Consider the following 23,369-nt stretch of genomic DNA (forward strand, 5'->3'; position numbering starts at 1 on the left):
CAGAGCTCAGCACACGCAGCAGAGCCTGCTTGACAAGGTGGGTAAATACTCAAGCAGTTAACGCTGCGCTGATGCGGCTACACAGTTAGCCGTGATTTAATGCCAGCTCCGGTGCCTTTGCATCCATCATAGTCGCCACAGAGAATTAAGCACTGCAAGTATAGGTCAAGAACTACAGCTGGCCCCGTTTCTTCACATTCAAATTGATGTTCCAAATGCAAAAAGCAGCAGGAATTTTAACATTGGGTTTTTTTTCCATTTCTGCCATTTGCAAGTAGCTTTTAGGAACATCGAAAGGAGCACTGCCTCCCCCAAAATCAGTGATCTCCCTGATCTCCCTCTCCAGGCAACTCCGATTTAAAACAGCATTCATTTGTGGTATAACCGTGGTGGTTACCAAAGAGTTACAGCAGAGATGAGTTAGACCCACCCGTAATTAAACATTGCACTGTCTCCTTCACTCCGCAGCCTCTCTGCCTGTGCCCAGCTCAGCTCTAAGCCGCTGCACTGCTTTCACCAAACCCGGAGCTGAACTCCTTGCTGGCAGAAACCAGAGCAAACTGGGGGCTGTTAATGAGTGCTGACTTGCAAAGGTTTCTCAGGAGCCATTACGTTGTCAAGGCAGATCCAAGCGCAGTGCTCTTCAGCCGCTGGAATGCACTATCCCTCGCCTTGACATGCTTCTTGTACCCGGGAGAGCCAGGAGGAGCTGGCATCAAGCTGGGCTGGCTCCATACCAGCCGAAAATACCCCGGAGCTAATATTCAGTTGCCCTGATAAGGGTGCATTTAAGACCCCTATGCGCTCCTCTAGCAGTTCAAAGGGACCTCAGCAAGAGAAGCTCACTGCAGTAAAAGTCATTGTCATCCTTGACAAAGGACCGGGGGGGGGAAAGGGGAAAGAAAGAAAAAAAAAATGAAGGAAGAAAGAAAGAGAATTAGAAAAATGAATTTCTGGTAATTAGTTTGCAACATGGTGAAAGTAAATGGTAGTTAATCCTAAATTAAATGCCGCAGAGTAGACAGGAATAAAAAGAGGCTGAGAAAGATGGACACACACACACGTGCAAAGGTTTGCAGTCAACTCAAAGGCTCTCTCTGCAGAGTCGCTATGGAAGTAACAAACACTCCTGCCACGCCAGGGGTAGATGCCATGTTCCTGCTATCTCCGAGGAGTGTTCTATTCTGCTATCAATTACACCACCAGAAACTTGGAGTAACTCCCTTTACAGCCGTGAAAATGAGATCAAAACCAGGCCCAAGGTCCCCGCTCCACAAAGCTCGCTGTGTACTGTTGACAGTTAAAAGATGAGCAAAGACATCAAACCTCAGGCAAAGAGGGAAAAAATAAAGGTGACCAAACAGCAGGAAAAGGGGGTGGGGGAGAAGAGACACTCTTAGGAAAGCAATTATAGCTTCTCTTTCATGTTGCTTTCTTTACGCTTAGTGGAGACCAAGGGTGTTTTGCTTTCAAAAGCCAGGTGTGGCAGTAGGAATGGAGAGAATCTGAGCAGAGATTAATGGGAGTTTCAGAGACAAAAGGAATTAACCGACTTTCCTCTAAAAGCTTTAAATGATATTCAGTCCAGGCCGGTTTCCTGACTTCCCGGGGTTGATACCAGTCTTTGGCTGGCAGGAAAGCCTGTGGCTGCTGTCCTACCCTGTCGCACAGATGAGGCTCTTCTTTTAGTGAAAGAGCACACAAAGGATACTACACAAAGGGAACCGGCGTCACCATGGCTTCTTCTTCAAAAAATCTTCTAAGCCTGAAAAATAAACCTAGGGGGTTGAGACGTACTTCCATTTCAAACTGGGCAGTCTCCTTGGGCAGGTACAAACTCTCCTAAACCCAATCAGCAGAGCTCTGCTCTGCCTATCAATAAAAATCAAAGAGCCCGTGTGCACCAATGACTCGGATACACGATTGAAAATTGATACAAAATTCACCTTGCGTATGCACACGTACACACATTTGCATGCACGCATCCATGTGTGTGTGTGTGCGCGTGTTCGAATTTCATTTTGGACAATAGCTTAACACTTCCAGCTGACCGGTAAAATAGCCAAAATTGGCAACTGCCAATCACTGGCACTAACTTAGAAATGCAAAATATGCCCGACACCGTAACTCCTGGCTTATGGTGCTGGGACTGCACTAGCTCTCTGACGGCGTGCAGGAATGGGCCAAAAATCCTCTGCAACGAGTAGGGAGTGGAGCCAGTGGGGAAGGCAGCCATTAGCTTTTGCTGGCAGCAGCGACACTCTCCTTCCAGATCATTTTCGGGCAACCAGGAACTCACCTACGAGGGGCTCTTTGCAAAGTGGCACTGCATAAATGCAAACACACCTTACCTTTCTGGGTGATCTCTAAGGTCCCTTCCAACCCTAACCATTCTATGATTGATTCTATGATTCTGCACGACGTAAACCAGCAGGGAGATGAAAAACCCGGCTCCCCGCCTGCCCCCGCTGCTCGCCTGGGGCTGCCCGTCCAGGGTGGCCCATGGCGGGCAGGGCTGAGCCAGCCCAGGTGGCTCCTGTGCTGGAAGGAGCCCATCCGTGTTGTCCCCCAGGCGGAGACCCCCATTTGCCGGGGCGCTCCTCCGGAGTGCTGGGAAGGGGCGGAAGGCTTCTACCACGCGATGCTTTTGGAGGTGCCGTTGAAGAAAAATGAAGGCTCTCGGTGAATTCTTAATCAACTGAGACTGCCGCATAAGGGGGGGCTGCAGAATTCAGCGTCGCTTTACCAATATGCTAATAGCCTTGATTAAAATCCTAGGGCGCTTTTTGTAGCACACAGGAGCATTAATTCCAGTTCAGTTAATTACCTGTGCCTAAAGAAATGCCACTCGCGGCTTCAGCCAGGCCTGAAGTTCTTTACCTCACCTCTTAAAAAAACGGTGCTGCACGCAAACACGCGGCTGCTCCATCTCCGTGGGATCTGAGGTCCTCTCTGCCCCTTCCCACTTCACTCGGGAGGTAGGATGATGCCTGCACGGTGACTCTAGATGCACGGATGAAAGATGCAATACCATTGCAAAAGATACGCGCTGCCTCCATGACCTGATTTTGTCCTTTTCCATTTATCAGACGTTGGGTTTTGTAGCTTATGGGCGTTAGGGCTTCTTTTGTAAGCACTGCATTTTTAAATGGGAACTCTCGACTGTGCTGCAGTGGCAGCTGCCATTTTGCATTCATGTGCAGAGAGCATGCCAGCGAAGAAGCTCTGGAGAAGAATTCACATTACTTCTTTTTTTCTCCTTGTTTTGCTGCTGCTTTTAAATATAAAATAAAGGTCATCCTGACTGAAAGGATAGAGCTGCTCTACAGAAACATATAATGAATGTGCTGGATGTAAAAAGGGCAAACGTCCTTTAAGCAAAAACACAATTCTAACTATATTTAAAAAAAAAAAGAAAAGCTTTTTCATCCCCAGACAGTTTCTTTTTGTTACTAGTGTGGGTCAAGGCTCGAGGAATTATGAACTCAGACGAGTTGCCGCAATCGTGGCAGAGGAAATACTTCCACCACACGGGAGCTGCTTTCATCTCCAAATTTCCCTGGTCACTAGGTGGGAAGTTTTAGGAGAAGACAGAGCTGTAAAATTTGGAGAAAAAAATTACTTTGGCATGTTACGTGACCTGTTTCAGGTGCTGCTCAGACCTAAAGTAATTGAGCCTCTCCAGTATTATCTATGAGGCTTACTCCTGTAAGGCTCATCCCCATTTGAAAGCTATGACAGTTCTAGAAAGTAAATCAAGAACAGCAAAAGGGAAGTCAGTGGCAGAAAGAGCTTCCTGGTGCTCCTGAATCCCAGCCTAGCGCCTGCTGCCCCACTGGTACTGACAACATCAAAGCTGCCCTAAAGAAACCACTTGGCCATTTTGTGTTTTCTGCCAGGTGAGCTCTGCAGGAGAAGGGTGCAGCCCACTCCCAGAAGGGGCACAACGCTGCTCCTCCGATGAGCCAACGACACCCTGCAGCCCTCTTCCAGCAGCTCTTCTACCCATCGCCACGTGCAGAAAACAAAGACTGTATCTGACAAGATACGATCCAAACCTTTACGATAAAACCAGCAAAGCTCTGCTGGCAAACGCCCAGGCTTGCAACACCTAAGTTGTTTGTGGTGTGGTTTCCCTTTCTAGCCTTCCCCATCCCATCCCCTCCAAAGACATTCCCAACTAAGCAGCAACTACTTGTTATGAGTCAGAAAACGTTGGTGCGACACAAATTGTGGAAATTGTAGCTCTGTTGGGTGCAAACGTGGCAACACATCCTTGGAGGCCTTGGGCCACCTACATGTTGCAAAATATATTTAAAAACCCAGTGTATACATGCGCTGAGTGGAAAAGCAAAGGTGAAACCTGATCAGTCCAGCTAAGAATCACCCTGGAGTTTGGAGAAACCCATTACAAAACTTGTGAGAACAATCACATCTAAGTATTATCATGCAAAACTGAGTTTTTAGTCAACAGATTATGACATCTCTTTCAAAAGGAGATACGTAAAGACAGGAAAAAGAAGGAAATCAAAACAAATGGGAGTGTCAGATCATAATAAGAGGCATGGAGGAAAAAGATAAATCCCAACTGGAAAGAGGTTTTGAAGAACGATAATAGTTCAAGTCCCATCTCTACTACCACTCTGGGGGCAAATCACTTAAATCTGTCTTATCAGCTACATAAGATGTACCACTCTTTTCTCTGTTGGTGTTTTCTGAGGATTAGTGTTTGTTAGATTCGTTTTCCATAAATATAGTGCAGTATCTATACACTCAGAATATAATCCAATTACTACAATCATGCATACACATAGCAAATGACTGGAAGTTTCAAAACACATCGACTATGCAGCGTTGTCTGCCCCAGGCAATCCAAGAACTATGACTTACACTTTAAGCAGGAATGGGAGTAATTTTAAAATCTCAATTTAAAAAAAAAAAAAAAGTTTGGAAAATTGTCTTGAGGAGATCTTAATTTATGTTCTGCCTTTTGAAACTTTAGTATTCCTATTTTCCAGATTTTCATACAGCCAGGAGGATTAACAGATGCTGCCAGAATCTGAGACTGAGAACTATGTCAGGAATTTGAAATAAATCATTAATCTCTGACAACTCTGGAAAAGGCTGAACTCAAGCGACATCCTCATTTATCTCATTTTAAATACATGTCACTCCCAGACCTCCGACTGGGTTTGTGCAGACCCAATAATCCCCCATAGGTGATTTTCCCAGTGAAAATGCAACACGCAGCAGACGCCAGGTACAAGTTTGCGGCAGTGAACCGCTGGCAAGCACCAAGGTCGGGGTTACTGCACCACCTCCCACCCCATCACTGCCTCACTGCGATGCTTGTTTGGACAAAGAGAAGAAAAAACCCAAAAAAAACAAAAAACAAAAAACCACAAAGCAACCACTTAAATTTCCTAAAACTAATTTTTGGAAGGGAAATAGGAAAAGGTCCCTGTGGATGCTGCCACAAGACAGGATGCTCTCCTGCTGGGGCTCTGCCTCCCTGAGGGCTTTATAATCCAAACGGGGTTTTTTAGTGCATGGTGGCTTCAAGTCCGCAGGCGCTGGCTGCGGGAGGGATGCTCAGCAGGTCGCTCCAGCGGCGGCAGCCCTTTCCTCACGTGCCAGCACTGGCAATTTGGGCAAGGCATCTCACTGCGCACAGGGGAAACATGAAATTTGGAGCAGCCTGGAGAAAAGGTCACTCGTGGAAGCTTTCAGCTTTTGAAGTTTTCAGCTTTTTGCCCCGAGGAGCAGGAACGTGCCGCTGGCCAGGCTGCGTGGGGGCAGTGGGGAACTCGTCGGACAGGGCCCGGCCCTCGTGCTGTGGTGCCCGAAAATCTCACGCCAGTGTCCCGGCGGGGTGCCAACGATGAGCTGAGGTCAGTGGGGCTATGAAAACATACAGCAGCAGAAAATCCAGCCCTCTGCCTTTCTCATGCCCACCTTGCAGCCCCACGATATTCCTCATCCTCTGCTTTGAGACTGATCTGGTAATTAGGCAGTTCTTGCAAGCTCTGCTGCCATCTTCCACTGAGTCAAAGTCCATGTGTACAATAAACAAACAACCAAAAAAATAGGTAGGACCAGATCTCGACTGTACATGCCACTAGCTGGGGAACCAGTCTTTTCAGTGTAGGTGATCTGTAAGCAGCACTGAGTAGGTTATTTCTGGGGGTGTGGAGAATACACAGCCTGCACTCGGAGCTGCTCACGCCAACACAGAGTATGGTGTTACTACTTCGAGAACAGCTTGGGAGACAGTGCTCCTTCACCTCCATCCCTGCAAATACTACTACCAGGAACACGTTACTCGGTGCTTCCTTCAGATTCACTCAATATAAGCAGTGCAAAACACACCTACTCACACACTGATAGGAATTTTAAATTCTTCAGCACCCTCTTAAGCCCTTAACTCTGCATCTGTCTGAAAGCATGAAGATTCGCTCCTCCGCCTTTTTTTTAAGCTGCTCTTTTTTCGTTTTTTTTTTTGTTTGTTTTTTTTTTTTTTCTTTGCTGCCTACAGATTCCCCCAATGTCTCCATTTATCAACAGCCCTTTTTCCTCTTGAGGGAGCTTTACGAAACTACTACTGCTGCTATGGAACGTGCAAGTTCCTTCACCGCTCATCCTGCAGCTCCACAATTCTTTTCCTGGGAAGAACCCCATCTGCACCGCTGCGTACTAATGTACGTCGGCCCCTGCCGAAAGCCTCAGGTCTTGGCATCACCTGATTGCAAGAGCCCCTGTTTTGATTTAAAACTAAGAATTTGTCTAGCTAATCTCACTGCAGATGAATGAAAAAGCCTTGAAACACTTCAAAATGTTTCCAGATTTAAAAAACAAACAAACAAACAAACATGAAAAGAAAAGTTAAAGCAAATCTCAGATGACTTGGGCATGACTTCTGACTACCTGGGGCTGCCAGCAGAGCGGAAGAGCTGTCTGCACATTGTCTCTGTATCACGGCGAGCGTTCCTGCAAGGCCCCACGAGGAAGGGAGCTCAGCATCGACAATTACAACGATTACAACTTTCTTGTGAAATCGAGAACCGGACAGAGGTACAAAGAGATTTAAATAGCATCCGATGAATCATGAGAGAAAGGTAGAGCCAAGCTGCGAAACATCCTCTCTCTTCTTGGCTCCCAGCCTAGGGGCTCAATCCTACCATAACAGTCCTTCCCAGATTATCTATCAGCAGAGCATATAAATCTCCTTTTATTTCAAAGCAGTAGGTAATCAATACCCTAAATAAGACAAAAACACGACTCTCTTTAGAAAATTGCTTTCTTGATAGAAGACTGGGAATAAATATTCCTAATAGGTACCTACTTGCTTTTAAATAATAATGGCATCAGCTCAGTAATGTGAGATGCCTCAATTAGAGCCCCATTGTGCTATGAGATGTACAAACAGGTCAAACTGGTTCAAGCTATTCTTGTGATAATTTCCAAAAATAAAGAACAGAACATGGGAAACCATCAAAATGCTGAATGTGAAACCTCCTATAGTTCTGTCAGACATCTTCAGTTGAGAAATCCCCAGGAAAAAATGAAGCAAACTGCTGGGACAGGCAGTCCTTAATAAAAAAAAATAAATAAATAAAATTAAAACCACTGAAAACTGATTTTATGTTAGTTCTTCTTTGATGGGTTGCAAGGATGAAAGGCAGCAAAGGAGTGTGATTGGTGAGGTAACTCTCTCTTGATAACGCGCGCGCGCGCACACTTGCACATACGCACACTTGCCCTCTTCCTACATACAGAAAAGAAAATCACTTGGCTTTGATTTTCATAAGTAATCAAATGAGTCACATCTAGCCATAAATTAACATGATTAATATTGAAGAGCAATCCACTACTTTGAATTTACCCACTGGCAGTTGCACACACAGATCTTTTCAGTGTTTTTTTAATATAATTTTGCAAAACCAAAACCATCTCTCATCCTTCAGCATCTGAGATATGAATGAGAAGTGGTTTGTGCCAGCAGCCTCCAACATTGCAAGACAGTGTTTCCCAGGTCACTTTAAAACCAGGTTTGAAATATGACGATGAAATGAATTTCCAAACCTCCTTTGATTTCGTTGCTAGTTACATCGATACTCTGACCCTCTTTATTTTCTCCAAAGATAGCTTTGCATCCCCACTACAGTAAGAGATGTAGAGCCTTCAACACTGCACAGCTATGTACAGCCTTCAACATGGCTCCAAAGCTCCTGGAGGTTTAAAATACAGCAGCAGCTCAGGGTTCAGCTATTACTATTATTATTATTATTATGAGAACTGATAGAAATTTTTCCTCTGGAAAACAACTCTGCAGAAATCTGAGTTTCTGCTTAAGGAATACTTTGTACTAAACTTCTGTTTTCTACTGGAAAACCTCAGCGCACTAAATCCCATAGAGTACAGGTGTTAAATGCCGCTGCAGTGAACCTGGGAAACTATTTCTAGGTGTTCCTCATGCTCTCGTCCCAGAGTCATGTCCTGCATCCCTCACAACCTCACGTTAGGTACCTGTCTGGGATGGGCTGTGTCCCTTTACCACAGAGGAGACATTGGTTTGACCAGGCTAAAGAGTCGAAGCCTGAAGCATCTATTAAGTATAAAACTCACAAAGAGCGCTGGCAGTGTTTCAGAAGCAAAATATTTAGGTGTTAGGGAACATATTTCATCAAAACCTCACAAACTTTATACAGGGAAAAAAATTCCCAGTTCTAATTACCGCCATGAGAAGCTCATGTGATAACAGCACCACTGCCAGGTAAAAAGCAGATAGGAGGACCTGCTCTCTGCCTGAGGGAGTTGGTGATCTAAGTATTTCACCACTGTCTGCCAAAGTAATATGCAAAGGTACGGTAAGAAAGATGTAAGCAAATGCTTCCAATTTGTAGATCTGAAATATTATTACGAAGTGCTGACTCCTCATCCAGTGCCTCTCAGCTGCGTAACTCTATGTAGAAAACAGGGTTAAGGAGTGTCTTCGGGGCCAGAAAAAGACTTTACTTACAGATCAACTGCAGATTTCACATCTGAAATATGTTTTGTGAAAAAAAAAAAAATGAAAAGTCTACTGGCAAGGTTAGCAGCGCTGGTGGAGCAAATGATTCAGAGGACAGTGTGGAAGAGAAGCATGCACACAGGAGTAAACCAGTAAGAGGATAAGGGCGCTTGAGCATGAAGTGGTGAAGGGAGGGAGCCATTGAGGGAGCCATTCAAAGTGGATGGCAATCTGGTTATAGAGACAGAGAAGAAAGAAGCATCACTGCGGAAGAATACGAGTAGGTTTTACGGAGACGGCGAAGTTCTGGGTGGGAGCCTGGCCAAAGCTTCTGCTGCGGATGGTTTGGGATGTGAGATCAGGAGGAGCCAAAGGTGATCAGGGGCTTTTGGCATGAGGGTCAGGCTGGCAGACACGTAGGTTGGTGAAGCCCAACCCCATGTTTCCAAAATAGCTACCTTTGTGGGGCAAGCAGGCCTCTGCAAAACCTATCTCCGGGTTTCCACACTGAGCTCAAGCAACCTTGGCTTCTCTTCAGCCAGACACCATCTGAGCTTCAGTTTACAATGCTGACACTTGGGCAGTTGTATTTGGATTGTAAGGTGATAGGAGATCATCACCGTACAGTCTCTATTGCTGAAGTCCTTGCAAAAACACCAGAGTTTTTCCTTTGCCCCACAGAATGCTTGATGTTAACTTCCATGCCTTGCAAAGGCTCTGCAGTCAGAAGGTCCTCTGGGTTACGGGGATCAGACCTACAAATCCTCCTCCTGCCCCCTGCCAGCAACCTGCCAGGAAAAGCCATGTCTCCCACCTAAAGACTTATTCATCACTAACTAGCACCTGTGACAAATGTGAACCACGCGGCTGGGCAGCAGAGAGCAGTGCTGACAGGCCTTTCGGACAGCGATCACCACAGGTTGGTGGGCAGGAGGTTCAGGAAGAAACCTCTGCGTTCCAGTGCAGAGATGTGCTGGGAACACATCCAACAGCCCTGCCTGCCACCTCAAGTCAAGGAAAGAGAGAAAGAAACACGTGGGTGGCGCTTCTGTTCGACAAGTCTTTTAAATTAAGAATCAAATTAAGAACTTAAGAGAACCTTGGGTCCAATCCTTGCAACAGAAAGGTCCAACTTAGTCATCAGATCTGGAGAGACTACAGCAAAACAGAAGCTGGTATTTTACAGAGGCATCTCCTAATTCCTGTGTCACTCTCTACATGTGCACTTAAATAGTTCAAAGGAGCAGAATAAACACAGGTGCCTTTGGAGAGGAACAAAATGACACCACCACCATGAAAAACCTTTCCCATGAGTGACCTGGTGCTTTCCTGCTCCCCGAGGAAGGAGGCGCTGAGCAGCGCTGTCGGAGCAACCAGACTATGTCACAGCTTTCTCTTCCATGGCTGAATTCAGGTCACGCCTCCACGATCATTAATCCTGGCTCTTTGCTCCCAGCACACATTTGATCTGGATCAGCCCAGGGCACATAATCACATTTAAGATGAATTAGCTAGAACACATGATACAGAGTTTATGCTGGCCCCAAGCCAGCTGTGGGAGGACGGACGACACTCGATCCCGCATAACGCCTGCCAGCACAAAGTTACCCCGGTGCTGTTTTTGGAACAAGCGGTGAACCGGCAGAGCCACATCGGTCCCCTGGAACCAGCCCTGCGCACAGACCGGTTGCCGCGTTTTTGATGCAGTTACTCTTAGTCAGAGGCAGACTGACTAAGTCTGACTTAATTACAAAGTCAGGGTAATCAGACTTCCTCTTAGTCAAATCGCGTTTCAGATCTTACAGCAGAGCCGGCCCACAGGTTAGGAGGATCTACATTTGCCTAGACTGGCTGTAAACAAACACATGGTGCCTTCTTAGCTTTTTCTCCTTCCTCGCTGGGTCTGCTCAGGGCACGTCCCGCTGCTCTCCAGCGCTGCAGCAAGCAAAGCCATGCTCTAACTCCTCCCTCTGCATTTTGGAAGCAAATTGTCTTACCCTTTTGGGTGCACAAAAGAAACTATGCAGATACTAGAAGACCATCTCTTGACACGCAGGTGATCTAACGTGTGACTTTACTGTTGAGTTTCTGCACCATCAGACTAAATATGGGAGGAGAAGGAGAGATGAGAGACCTCCTGTCCAGCGCTTACTAATTTTATTGCACCAAAACAGTCGCCGTCAGCTGCTATCTCTGCTTGAAAACATGTTCCCAAAACATCTGCTGCGCATGCCGGTGATAACCATTTTAAAATATCATATATTGTAAGACTTTTAATTGAGCTCAACGTAGTAGTTAGCTCAAGCATAGTAAACTGGCGAGTGTTCAAAAAGGAGCGCGTATATAGACAGACGACGCAATGCACTGCTTTCCTGCTGATGTCTGGGTGACAGTATCTATACAGGCCATTCCAACATGAGCTCGTAACCAAATGTTTTCATATGCAGATTAAAAATAGAAGCTGTTTTCTGAAGCAACAATCATTGCACAAGTTATCTTTTACTAGATGCCATTAAACTGTACTCAAACTTCTTGGATTGGATCCCTAGCAGATAATTAGGAGGAAAAGCATAAAGTTCTAGAAAATAAAAGATGTAGGTGCCTCACATGGGGATGCTCATAGAAGTAAGGCAGTTTGAGCAGGGCCCTGAAGAGCAATTCTGCCGTTCTCCTTGTGCAATGAAGGGAACAAATGGAAGAGAAGAGAGACAACCTGGCTCATCTCCTTGCCTCCCGCTTCGCCTTGTCCTTTGCCTTACTTTCCTTTTCCCTAATAGGTTAAATCATTTCTATCCTCCGTCTTGAACCACATAATTCTTTTACTTCTAAGGTGTGATCGCATTTCATTATTCCTCCCAGTTGTAAAAGAAAGCTTTCCGGGATCTTGGTGAAACATCTTCTGTTCTAGCCTAGCTGATTCATGAGATAATCTGTTCTTAATATATACAGTCCTAAGCCTGTAGCGCTTAAGTTTTAGATCAGCGTAATATTCATTCCTTGCTGTGACTCAGTGGAGGCTGCAAGAGATGTCAGAGGGGAAAAAAATAAAAGAATTTTTATAGCAGGTTATTTTTATTAGAAAATAGTGTGTTGTATAAAAGCAGCCTTATTGAATTGAGGTGTTCAAAGCAATTCCTGCAGAGTAAGATTATAGTGAGCAGAGTGCAGGTGAGAAGGTCAGAACTGCAAACTAAATGCAATTTATTCCACTGGTGCAGAAACCTAGGAATGTACTCCAAGGTAATCATAAACACGTGTGATACAAGTATCTCACGTGCATAGATGTACATCCCACCGCACAAGTCTTCAACTGTACTCAAAGGCAGTAACGACGACAAATATAGTAAAAAGTACAAACTTTTAGTCTCCTCACAAAATTGTATGTAATAGATAACTTTCGGCACAAGTGATGAAAACAAGCGCACGGCTAAAAAGACTAAACTCATCACATGTTTAAGCAAAGCGTTTGCTGGAAAAAGGAAAGCGTGCAGAAAAAAGGACGCATTTGGGTGTGTAGGCAAGTCCCTTTGAATCCACAGTAAAGCCAAAGACACAAAGGAGATCAGCTTGAAAATAAAACCCGGGCGGTACATTAAGGGTACTACAGGTAAAACAACAATACAGTGCAGTAGAAGTAAACAGGTATGGGGATTAAAGCCAAAGCAAAGGGGGAGATAAGCCATCTGTAAGCTGCCCAGGGGAAACAATGTATGAGATCATACTGAAATTTTAGCTGCTTGGACACACGGAAACCAGGTGAGCCATTTCTGCAGAAAGCATGAACTCGCATCTATTGAAGAATGCGCTCTCACTGTCCAGTGGCTACCTGCTCCAAGCTCATCTCAGATTAATGCTGTCGGCTACAGAAATGGGCAAGGCGATGTGCAAGGAGGGAGTCTCATTAAAAGCAGAGTTCATATGTAGCGCAATGAAAAAAGAGGGGATGGGGACAGCAAGAGAGAGAGAGAGAGCAAGAGCAGTACGCAGTTAAGTCACCGACCCACCTAGAGCAGCTTGTATTTAGCGTGAAGACTACACTGCTCTGTATGCAAAACCAAACTGCCCATCAGCAACTATTTTGACCGGTGGCTTTAATAAAATGCAGCCAGCCAGAAAAAACACATTTATATCTATTGATTCCTCAATAGCTACCCCAGATCGAAGCAAATGAAGATGGAGGGGCTGGAAAAACACGTTTTTCTCCTTTATTCTGGGGAAAAGAGGGTTTTCTCCATTATTCTGCGGCTCATTCTGCATATTTTCTGAGTGGCATGGTTTTGTCCATACCACGTTCTTGGTTTGTCATCTCTAGTCATGCTCAGCCTTACATTTCTCTAGTGGAAGTTAGATGTACACGTCTTGCCAGCATAGATGGGATACTCATCAGCAAAAGGCAGCATAGCTAGGTCCACTCCACTGGCATTTTATCACATTAAAATAGCTGTGAGCCGAAGAAATTTGAGAGCTATGATAACAAAAATATCAACTCACCTTTATTTTCCCCTGCTTTAAAAAGAAAGACAAAACAAAAAGACTACAGATGCAAAGATCAACACTGTAGAAAATAGGCCCAAAGAAACCCAACACGTGGTAGGTTTCTTGAAAGAACAATCCCTTTCTTTGAAGAGCATCTGTAGTGTAGTATGTCAGTCAGAAAGTGGAATTTCCTGCAATTAATCAATTTAACAAAAATAATTTGACAGCCTTCCTTCAAATGCTGCACATGGTCTGGATGCATTTCTGTTTCTGGATCTTTTGATCAATCAAGGAAGAAAACTGACTGGCAAGACTTGCTCTACTGAAAATGAAAGATGAACCGGGAAGTTCATTTATTTTTGTTGGAGAAAGAAACAAAGACAGACGAACTGACCAACCGGCCAAATCAGGCCACTGGCCAAACCAATTATTTGTGTCTTACCAGTCATTTCACTCCACATTTGTTCCTCTAACAAAACCTAGCAGCTCGCTTGCCCAGTTATTTGCCTAGCAATGACGAGGCAATCCACATTCTTCTGGACTGTTTTCAATCAAAATTTGAATACAATTTCATATTCTGCTAATTTTTTAAAAGAATTAGTTGGATGCTTTCAGGCCTCCACGCTTACTACTAGCTATTAAGCAACCAGAATGAAGCTGACTCGCAAGAGAAAATGTATTCTCACCTGATGGAAACATAAAATTTGGCATTTCTGGCTTGCGGTTTGAGAAGAAAGTAATTTCCTCTACAAATGATGCTTCAGATGTTCCACTGTCCAAAGCAGAACTACACAGTAAGCACAGGTAGGGGAATATTGAAGAACGGGACAAGATCCTACCGGACACAACTAGAGAGTTTGCACTTGATTTATGGTCTCACAGCCTGAGAACATACCTCAGTAGTGCTGCTGCTATAGTAACGAAACCAGACTGGTATGCAGGTTTGTGGTAATAATATTTGTTGAAAGAGTTTTCTCAGTTGAATATTCATGCTTCTGCCTTTTTTTCCTTTTGGCATATCTCTAAAGGAGATCGTATATGAAAACAAGAAATGCAAAATCCGAGGGGAAAAGAAAAAAGGTCTGTAAAGGCTGTGTAAGAGAAACACAGAAAACTCGGCAGTTACTACCTAAGTATAAGGGACGAAAATGTTAGCGGCATTTGGGACCCCCCTAGGCGTTCAGAGTCCCCCCCCACTTTTAGAAATACCAGCAGCTTTCTAGCTGAAGCAGCAGTGAATGGGAAGCGAGGGGAAGAGAGCAAGACTTGGTTTATTCAAGGCCAAGTTGATCCTACGGCACCAGTGAGTCAAACCCTTACGTACCCGCTTTTCTTCAAAAGCTACGAACCGCCCCCGCTCATGCAGTGAAATCAACAGCAAGACTCCCATCACCTGTATACATAAAGTTATCTGCTTGCTTTTGTTCTTGTGTGGACGAAGATTAAATCCCGTTTACCACACTGACCCACGGACCAAAAAGAAAGAGTCTGATGTCTGGCCGTGATTCAACAAATCCTCTTACCCAGAGATCTCCTGTACTTGATGGCAGTATGCGCTCTCCTGATGTGAGATCATAAAGAATACCCCGTAATTATCACAACATTAAGGGTATGGAGGTTAATTAAAAAGCAAATGAGGACGCTCCATAAAGGTAATTCCAGTTACTCAGATCTGTAAAGGCATGCAACACTTTTACTCTGGGTATTTAAAAAACCCAGAAAGCGGTTTAGTTAAATATTATCACGGCCTCTTTAAGAATATAACATTTAGCACAGAAATATAGGAGTATGCTTTCATTTCTAATGGAGCTAAAATGGGACCATTTTAATGTAATATTTCAAAAAGAGCCATGAATTTGGGAATTCACACAGTGAAGAATGACATTTGTCTTTACTTTAACGTTTTATAATGCAGATTTTCAATATTTTCTATTGCGAAATAAGATAATCTATCCGCCACTTTATTCTTTCACTTCTATTCTCTGTTTCTGTAGAGCCACAAGGAAGAACAAGGCCCCTCAACACCTACTCACACTAATTAACTTTCTTGGCGCTGATGTCTCACCCACAGCGGTAAGCTAAGAAATGTGAATCTTTTACTCACTGAAAAAAGGCAATGGAGACCCATGCAGCTGATCTTTGGTTCAGTTCCTCCATACAGGCCACCAGCCTAAAACTCAACCAGTGTGAAAAAAATACCTTTCATGGACTACAGATCATTAGCACATAAGAAGAGAGGAGTAGGAAATGGCATGGCTTTCTGGAGTGGGAAAATAATCTACAATCTGGCATACAGAAGAGGGAAGACTCATCACATACAGGACAATTTACCTTCTTCATCAAGAAGAAGTACAGTCTCTCCACTACAGGTCGTTTCTCCAGGGCCAAAATAAAGGGCACCAGCATTGTTCCCACCATCATAACTACCGCAATTCTAAGAAATGAGCCATCCACCAACACATCTCTCTGAAGAAAACCAAGGCACTCTATCTTGGTGCAGGAGGTCTGTGCCATTTCTTCAAGCTTTCTCCCCTTTAATAAATAAGGGCAACCACAACGTTACTCCATTTTGAGCGCACCAAGTTTGGCCTTTGGTTTTCTGGCAAAGCACCAATGTATCCTCTTGGTTACAAAAACTTGTCATGCCTCTGAAACACCAGCTGGTTTGGAAAGGTGAAGATGGTCTAAGTGCCCGTTAATGGTCAGCCCCCATTAATGAGACTGAGCAAGAATGGTGGTAACAGAGGGGGTAAGGAAGATACTGTACTAAAGTACCCTGAGCCTGGCAGAAATTTTTAAAGCTAAGAGTGGCACTCTGGCTTCTTTCCCCTACCCCCAAAAGAGGTCAAGAACCAAACCAGGAAATTATAGAGCAGTAGGATTAACATCTGGCACAGGAAACCTTTAAGGGATGTGACATGAGAACACCTGGAAAGACAGTTTGATTAAGGACAGCCAGCATACATTTAGACACAGGAGGTTATGCTTAACTAACCTGCTGGATATTTTTGAAGATAATGCTGCCGTGGCAGATAAGAAAAACATGACAGATGCTCTGTAGCACAGTGAGGTTAGATATTTCAAACAAAGTTTTTACAAGGTCCAGCGTCAGGGATGACTAATGGAGACAAACAGAAAGGTATGGATTGCAAAGTAAAAGGATGGGACAGTGGCCGTGGAGCAAGAGATAAAATCAGATATGGGGGGGGAGCTTTACAATGGGAAAAGGGTAGTGAGTGGAGGGGTCAAATTTACAAGGGTTTTCTCATCCCACTCACCCCAAACACTGTTTCTGTGTCAGCATCTTCATGACAAAAACATCCTTGTGACCTTTGCTACGTTCAATTAGGGCTCTTACATTTTGGCCTTTAGATTTGCTTTTGGTTCACAGTACCACGTTTGTACTTGTACACTGATGTCAATACAGAAACACTGAAAAGAGTATCTTCACACGGTGTTCTAGCCATCGTGGTAGGAAATAAAACTAGGCTGAGCACAGTCGATGCAAAAGAATTTGGTTTACTCAGCAAATGTAGCTCAACACAAAAAGCACAAAATAAATTAATCCCTGAGAAAGGAATTGAGCAAAGCTGTATATACTAAGTACCACAACGACATGACACTTTGTAGAGGTAAAGGATTTTAAGGGTTGTAGTGGAAAAAACATAATTAAAGCCACCAATATATGGCAGAACATCAGAGAAAAGGAAAGAAAAAAGAGAAATGGGATACAAACTTGTGTTAGTAGAGATACAGCAATAACAACGAGAAATCAATGGCTTGTTCTGGAGATGGAGACTTAACAGATGCTCTGTATTAGTCACTATATCACAGCAAGAATATTGTTGCCTCAAAGGGTGCAAGAGAAGGGCAACAAAAAGTGAAACCAGATCTTGCTCTTACCGGGCCCTAAATTATTAGGTGGGTGAAGTGAGGGCATGTTATGTTTATTCCCATTGGAAAAGAGAATACTTTGATGTGATTCAAGATTTTCAAAATCATGAAAGGGGGTGATCAAGGTAACCTCTACCAAGTTAGGGTGGAGGAGCAGGGAGAAGGAAGGGAAGAGATATCAAAACAGGCTGCAAACATTTTTCAAATAAAACAAGTGGGAGTAAACAGGGAAGTTGTCAGCCAGAACTGCTTCAGCTGAAGGGTAATAAACATGTGGAACAAGTTACCAGGAGAGGCAGCTGAAACAAAGGCTGTACATGAGCTCAGAAGACACCTGGACTTGTTTCAAGAGAAGAGAGGGATTCGGGGATTTTTGTGAAAACCAGAATGTTGGGATTAAGATGCACTGTAAAACAGCAGGTATGCCAAGCCCAGTCAGGGTGTCTAAAACCGTGCACGCTGTCACACACTGTAAAGCAAAATTCCCTGTGTTGCTGCCACACCTTTACCCTGGAGCCATGGTTAAGAGAAATACCTCCACGTAGCAACCCTCCCTCCTGCAGCTTCTTTTGGCCAAACCATTTAAATCGAGCTCTGCTCCCAAATACCTCAAGGCTACAAATAGCTCAAGGCTGTAACAAAGGCAGAAATGAGCTGCAGGAGTGTTACTGAGTCCCACCAGCAATGACCTCCCCACGCACAGGCTATGCTTGCCCCTGCAGCTGCATTGCTGCATGCCCACCCCAAAAAACACCAGCTGAGGTGCAGGAGGAAAGGAGTGACCAACCCTGTGCTCACTTTTCAGGGGGAACTTCCCAGGTCCTCAGCCTTTCAAGCCCTGAAATGGTCAGAGGTTTAAGAGGCAGGTTCCCTGCAACCCCAAAGTTGCCACAACCCCGGGTTGCCACAGACACAGCTGAAGCCTCCTAATGCTGAGGGGCGTGTAGGACTCCCCGCTGCTGAGGGTCCACTGCAGGGACCCCAACAGCTGTCTGTTTACCTTTTTTATTGCATTTCAATTTAAAGTATGGAAGAAAAAAATTGCTGTGTACATGCACTCTAGAAAGATACACACTCACCGCTCCCATCCAAGGCCAGGCTGGATGGCGCTTTGAGCAACCTGGTCTAGTGTGTCCCTGGCCATGGCAGGGGGGTTGGAACTAGATGATCTTTAAGCTCCCTTCCAACTCTAACCATTATACAATTCCATGATCCCGAGGCCAGGATCTGATCAACTCAGTGTTGGGCCTCAGCCCAGAGTAACTTCCCTGCAAAACCAACAGCTACGTCATGCACTTTGGAGCAGAACCATGCCAAGGTAAGCAGGTTAATTAAAAGTGAGTAAATAAGGTTCTTAACTCTTCCTGTTTAAATTCCATCCTTATTTTAGAATAATCACCTCAGAATTAGCTTCAATTTCGTTAAGAGGAAAAGATAGAGCTCCCTGGTTTAGAAATTTCCACCCACCAGTGTAGCTTCAAGCCATTTCTTGTGGATGAGATATAGCGTGCAGAAATAAGGTGACTGTTTTGGAAATGTTCGCATGTTTCTAATAGGGAATTCACCACCGTGGAAATATTTTTCACCACTTTATTTTTATATTTGCTGTTAGTTAGAAACATGTAGATGTTGGGTGTTAGAAACACGTAGATGTTAGAAACATGTAACCCTGAGACTGAAATGGGTGTTTTCTTCTGATATTTCTTCTTCTGTTACCTGACACCCTGATTTTACTCAAGCAACAATCATGGGTTCCTAGCGTTTATTTCATTTTAATGTCATAAAAAAAGAGCAAACATCAGAGCTGTTCAGAAAAGCATAAATAGCAACATGAGTATTGCAACTGCATACAAGAGGAAAAATAAAGTAGATGAAGAAACTGTCCTGTCAAACATGAGCATCCTGTCCTAGACACAGCGATAACAGAGACAGGATTTAGAAGAAGGCAGAAGGTAAAAAATACATTTTTTTTTAAATGTGTTACTGTTCCTTCGGACACAGCTTAACCAATGATGCTACCTTCAAATATCCCTCAAATAGGTGTGTTTATCTCCTTCAGCAAGCGCTGAATCCAAACAACCAGTTGTTCAAAAGGCCCGTCAGTGTTCTCCTTCCCCCTGCAAACCAGAGCTTGCTTTCCTCAGGGTGTCCACAGTATTTCTCTCCAGGAGGCCTGCTGTATAATTCATGTCAAGTGTGAAAGTCCACTGAGCTCTTCTAGTTTGCACATCTCGGGCAAGAGATTCTTTCCCCCTCCTGATCACATCCAGTTCCCCAGAAAACGCCTTTAACTGGCTCCAGTCACCACACCATCACTGACAGGGGTAACAAACAGAGACCTCTGGGGAAAGTTAATATTATTAGGCAGGATGTGAAAACAGTTAACACTACTTGGGGTAATGACAGACCACATTCCCCACAGGTGTAAATGGAGTTTTGACCATTTACGGGAAGAGGGAATTCGGGTTTTGGAGCATGCTGTCAACCCTGCCAGCTTCCTCCACATATGCTCCAGTACTTACTATGGAAACCTCAACGAAGACGATCTTTATTTAGAACTGTAGGCAAGTCCCATCCAAACCCATCTATTCTTTCATTAGAAAGTTCCCATCTGGGTGACATTACTGGGATCCCCAGACTAAATACACACGACTCCGGTTGCCTACAGAAAACAACTGGCATTACTCAGGCCAAGAGACAATTGCTAATGAAATCGAATGATGGGCTGTGTCACACACTCTTTTGCTCAAATGTGTTGCTCTGGAGTAAGCAATTTCTAGTAAAAATGTGTATTTTGCCTTTGTTCCTTGTTTGCGACAGATTTGCTTCATGTCCAAGATTTATTCCGGTTATGTCTTTTGATTGCAAGGACTGGGAGATTAATTACAGTTTTCCTGTTTCACTTGTCCACTGATAAATTATCTTGATAATCACGACGACTACACTGCGCTTTGCACAACCAGGTGTAGTCTGTGAAATGCTCCTTCTGCCTTTCTCGAAGTCATTTTGGAAGAGAAACGGGAAGCGTATCTCCAGTTTAAGCCACTGAGCAAAATGAAGGACATATAACTGACAGACGGACTGACAGAAACATTGTAAAACAAGATGAGAGAGATTAACTTTAAAACCACATAGATGGGTCATCATCAATTATACCCCAGGCTACTCTTAACAAACTCATGATGACCTGAAAACCAGAAACAGCTTGATAAACACTGCCGTGAGACAGGTGCCCAGGCTGGAATCTAAAATAATCAGATAATGTCCTCACTGCAATTTCCATCAGTAACAACCGCTTGTTTCCAAATATGTAAAAGTATAAATGCACATATGTGTATATATATAGTTCCAAACTATGAATCTATTTTGAAAAAGAGGAGGAACAAAGTTTATTGTTCCATATCAGCATAGCAACCAGCAGAGAAACACATCATCTGCTCCTCATGGCAGGAGCGCATGGAGCCAACCGGTTGTGATAGAAATAGGAACGGGGAAAGAGCCTGCTGAAAGGTAGTGTGGGGTTGGGAGGCTTCCCTTTCCCACCAGTCTCCACATCATTTGGTCCCAGCACAGTGAAGCAGGTTACAGGAGGATTTTTTTCCCCTCCAAAGCAGCCTCTACAGCTTTAGCAGAAAGGAAATAGAGCTTGGGTGAATTAGTATCCCCCCGGTGTACAGCAGAGCTGCAGAGTCATGGTTATTATGAACTGTCTGCACCAAATTTTTTGCTTCCCTACAGTAAGTGTCTACAAAAAGGTCTGACTTCCTTTGAAGGAAAAGAAAAACGAAGAGCAGGAAAGAATCTATTCTTGCTAAGATGCATGTGCAGGCTGATGGCCAAGAACAGCAGTGAGAGCAAAGGCCTTACCAAAGTTTAAAACAAGAAAGAAGTTAAAAAACCCAAACAAACAAACATATCCCAAGATAGACACTTAACTGAACCCGCTGTGACACAGTATCCGAGTTCCTGTCCTGTCCCACTTCCTTCACTGCTTATTTGGGGCTTGACTGTGCTATGGTCTTGCCAGTCCATCCAGGGGAGTCCCAGGGGATGTGCTTTCCTACTCCTCTGTGCCTGACTGGGAGAAAAAGTGCAGGAAAAGGAAAGCTGGAACCACTTGATTCCCTTGCAAGCCAGCAGGCAGCGAGGGCAGGAGGCAAGGTAGAGCCATTCCCTCTTGCCCTCTCCAGCCCACCACCCCAGGAGCTGTCTGGCCATGAGACAGAGAGCGGACACCACGCTTGGTGGCGTAACGTCCCTCCTCTCTGTCCTACCCACCACGGTGCATGGGGAGCAGGAACAGGAGGGCTGGGGATGTCCCCAGCTGCCAGTGCCCAGCTGGGGCTGTGCCTCCCAGAGCGGGAGCGCTCAGGGAACCATTGGGCTTTTCAAGGCAGAAACCTTGTACGGCAACTAAGGCACAAGCGGTATAAATAATCAATGTCCATAGAGGAACTACAAGGGAAATGTTCTGTTACAGCAAATCAGCACCCATGTCCCTCGTGAAAAGAGTGCGTGAAAAATATCTCCATTATTTCTTAAGGGGAATAACAAAAAAGTACATTTAATTTTCTACAGCAGTAAAACTAGCACAAATACATAGCTAACTGCTGCTATTCTCTCCCCATCTTCACAGTTAGCATTTTACAAAATGATAAATGCCGGCACGTCCCCTTCTCCAGCATGTCCCAAGAGATAGTTTAAGGAACCTTTTAAAATGAATATTTCTTCATTCATACACAGAATGCACATTCCAGTGCTGTGATGCCAAGAAACGACCACACAGTTCTCCTATTCAGGCTGCTTTTTTAAATGGAAAACAGAGGTTTACCCTAAAGTGTCTGCTTTTGGCTGACATTTTTCAATTTTCATAGAAATCCACCAAAGATATTCTGGCATCCAGAAAGCGAAACAATTCAGTTCTGAACTAAAAATTGAAGTTTTCCATTTGGAAAGACTGACAGATATTGTTTTGATGTTCTGATCCAAAACAAACTTTCAGCTTTCCTGCAACGAGACGTTGTTTGGTCTTGACTCTTGCTTTAAACCAGTTTCCTCCCTTCTTTGTCACCAGAGCAGCCCATGATTACTCAGTCTCTTTCCACGACTCGCGCTCTTTGCCTAGACTATGTAGCTCTGACCACACAGCGACACCATGCCATTCCCCTCGCGCACACGCAGACCGTGATGCACCAGGGGAGATGCAGGCCAGCTGGAGAGCCTGGTCAGCAGGCTGGAAGATATGGGAGAGGAGATCAGCCATTACCAGAAAAGGCAGCATGATTTAAGAAATTCCAGTAACTGTTCTGATTTTCTTGATGGAAACTGCTTTTATTCCTTTGGGGAAAAAAAAAAGGGGAAGCTTTCTTTGCCCTATTCCCTCTCTCCAAATGCTATCACCTCAGCCCAGAAAACAACTGTACTTAGACATCTGATTAGTGGGAGCTGGACATGCAAATATTTTCATGCAGCTGAGCCTATACTCTTAAGCTCAGATGCTGTGCTCCCCTTTATGCACATCGTATCGTGTTGCACTGTAATGGGTTAGGGAAGGGATTTCCAGATCTCCCTGAGAAACCAATTTAGTCCTGAAGGCAAAGAATCTGAATGAATTCACGTAACCTCAGACTACACTAATTGCATTAAAACCAAGGACCCAGTTAAGAACCACTAAGACACAATTCAGGCCTTCATGACAAAGCTGCTTCTAAATTTCTCTGCTGTTTGTACACTGCTATTGTGTTACTTCACCTCTCCCAGCTCCAAAGGAGGCCAGAAGCTGCTGAATGAGGTTACTCCAGAAAACTAGAGCCCACTTCTGCAGCCCAAAGTGACCCGAGTGTCCCAAGGAAGTTCCAGATCATACAGCTCATGCAAACGTTCAACTCTCATTAGATTCATTCATGGGGAGGCTTGACAAGCCAAAACGACAAAGTCTAGAGAACAAGGAAGGCTCAGTGTCCCCCTCCTCCTCTTCCCCCACTTGCGT

General features: G+C 44.4%; 1 protein-coding gene across 1 annotated transcript in view; it reads right to left on the reverse strand.

The window, feature by feature from the left end:
• Nucleotides 1-23,369, reverse strand: part of NHS (NHS actin remodeling regulator) — a gene marked incomplete at its 5' end in the record, with an annotated part of 263,156 nt that overhangs the window by 160,638 nt on the left and 79,149 nt on the right. The window lies entirely within an intron of this gene.

The sequence above is a fragment of the Vanellus vanellus genome (assembly GCF_965231255.1).
Source record: "Vanellus vanellus genome assembly, chromosome: 1".
Taxonomy (NCBI): domain Eukaryota; kingdom Metazoa; phylum Chordata; class Aves; order Charadriiformes; family Charadriidae; genus Vanellus; species Vanellus vanellus.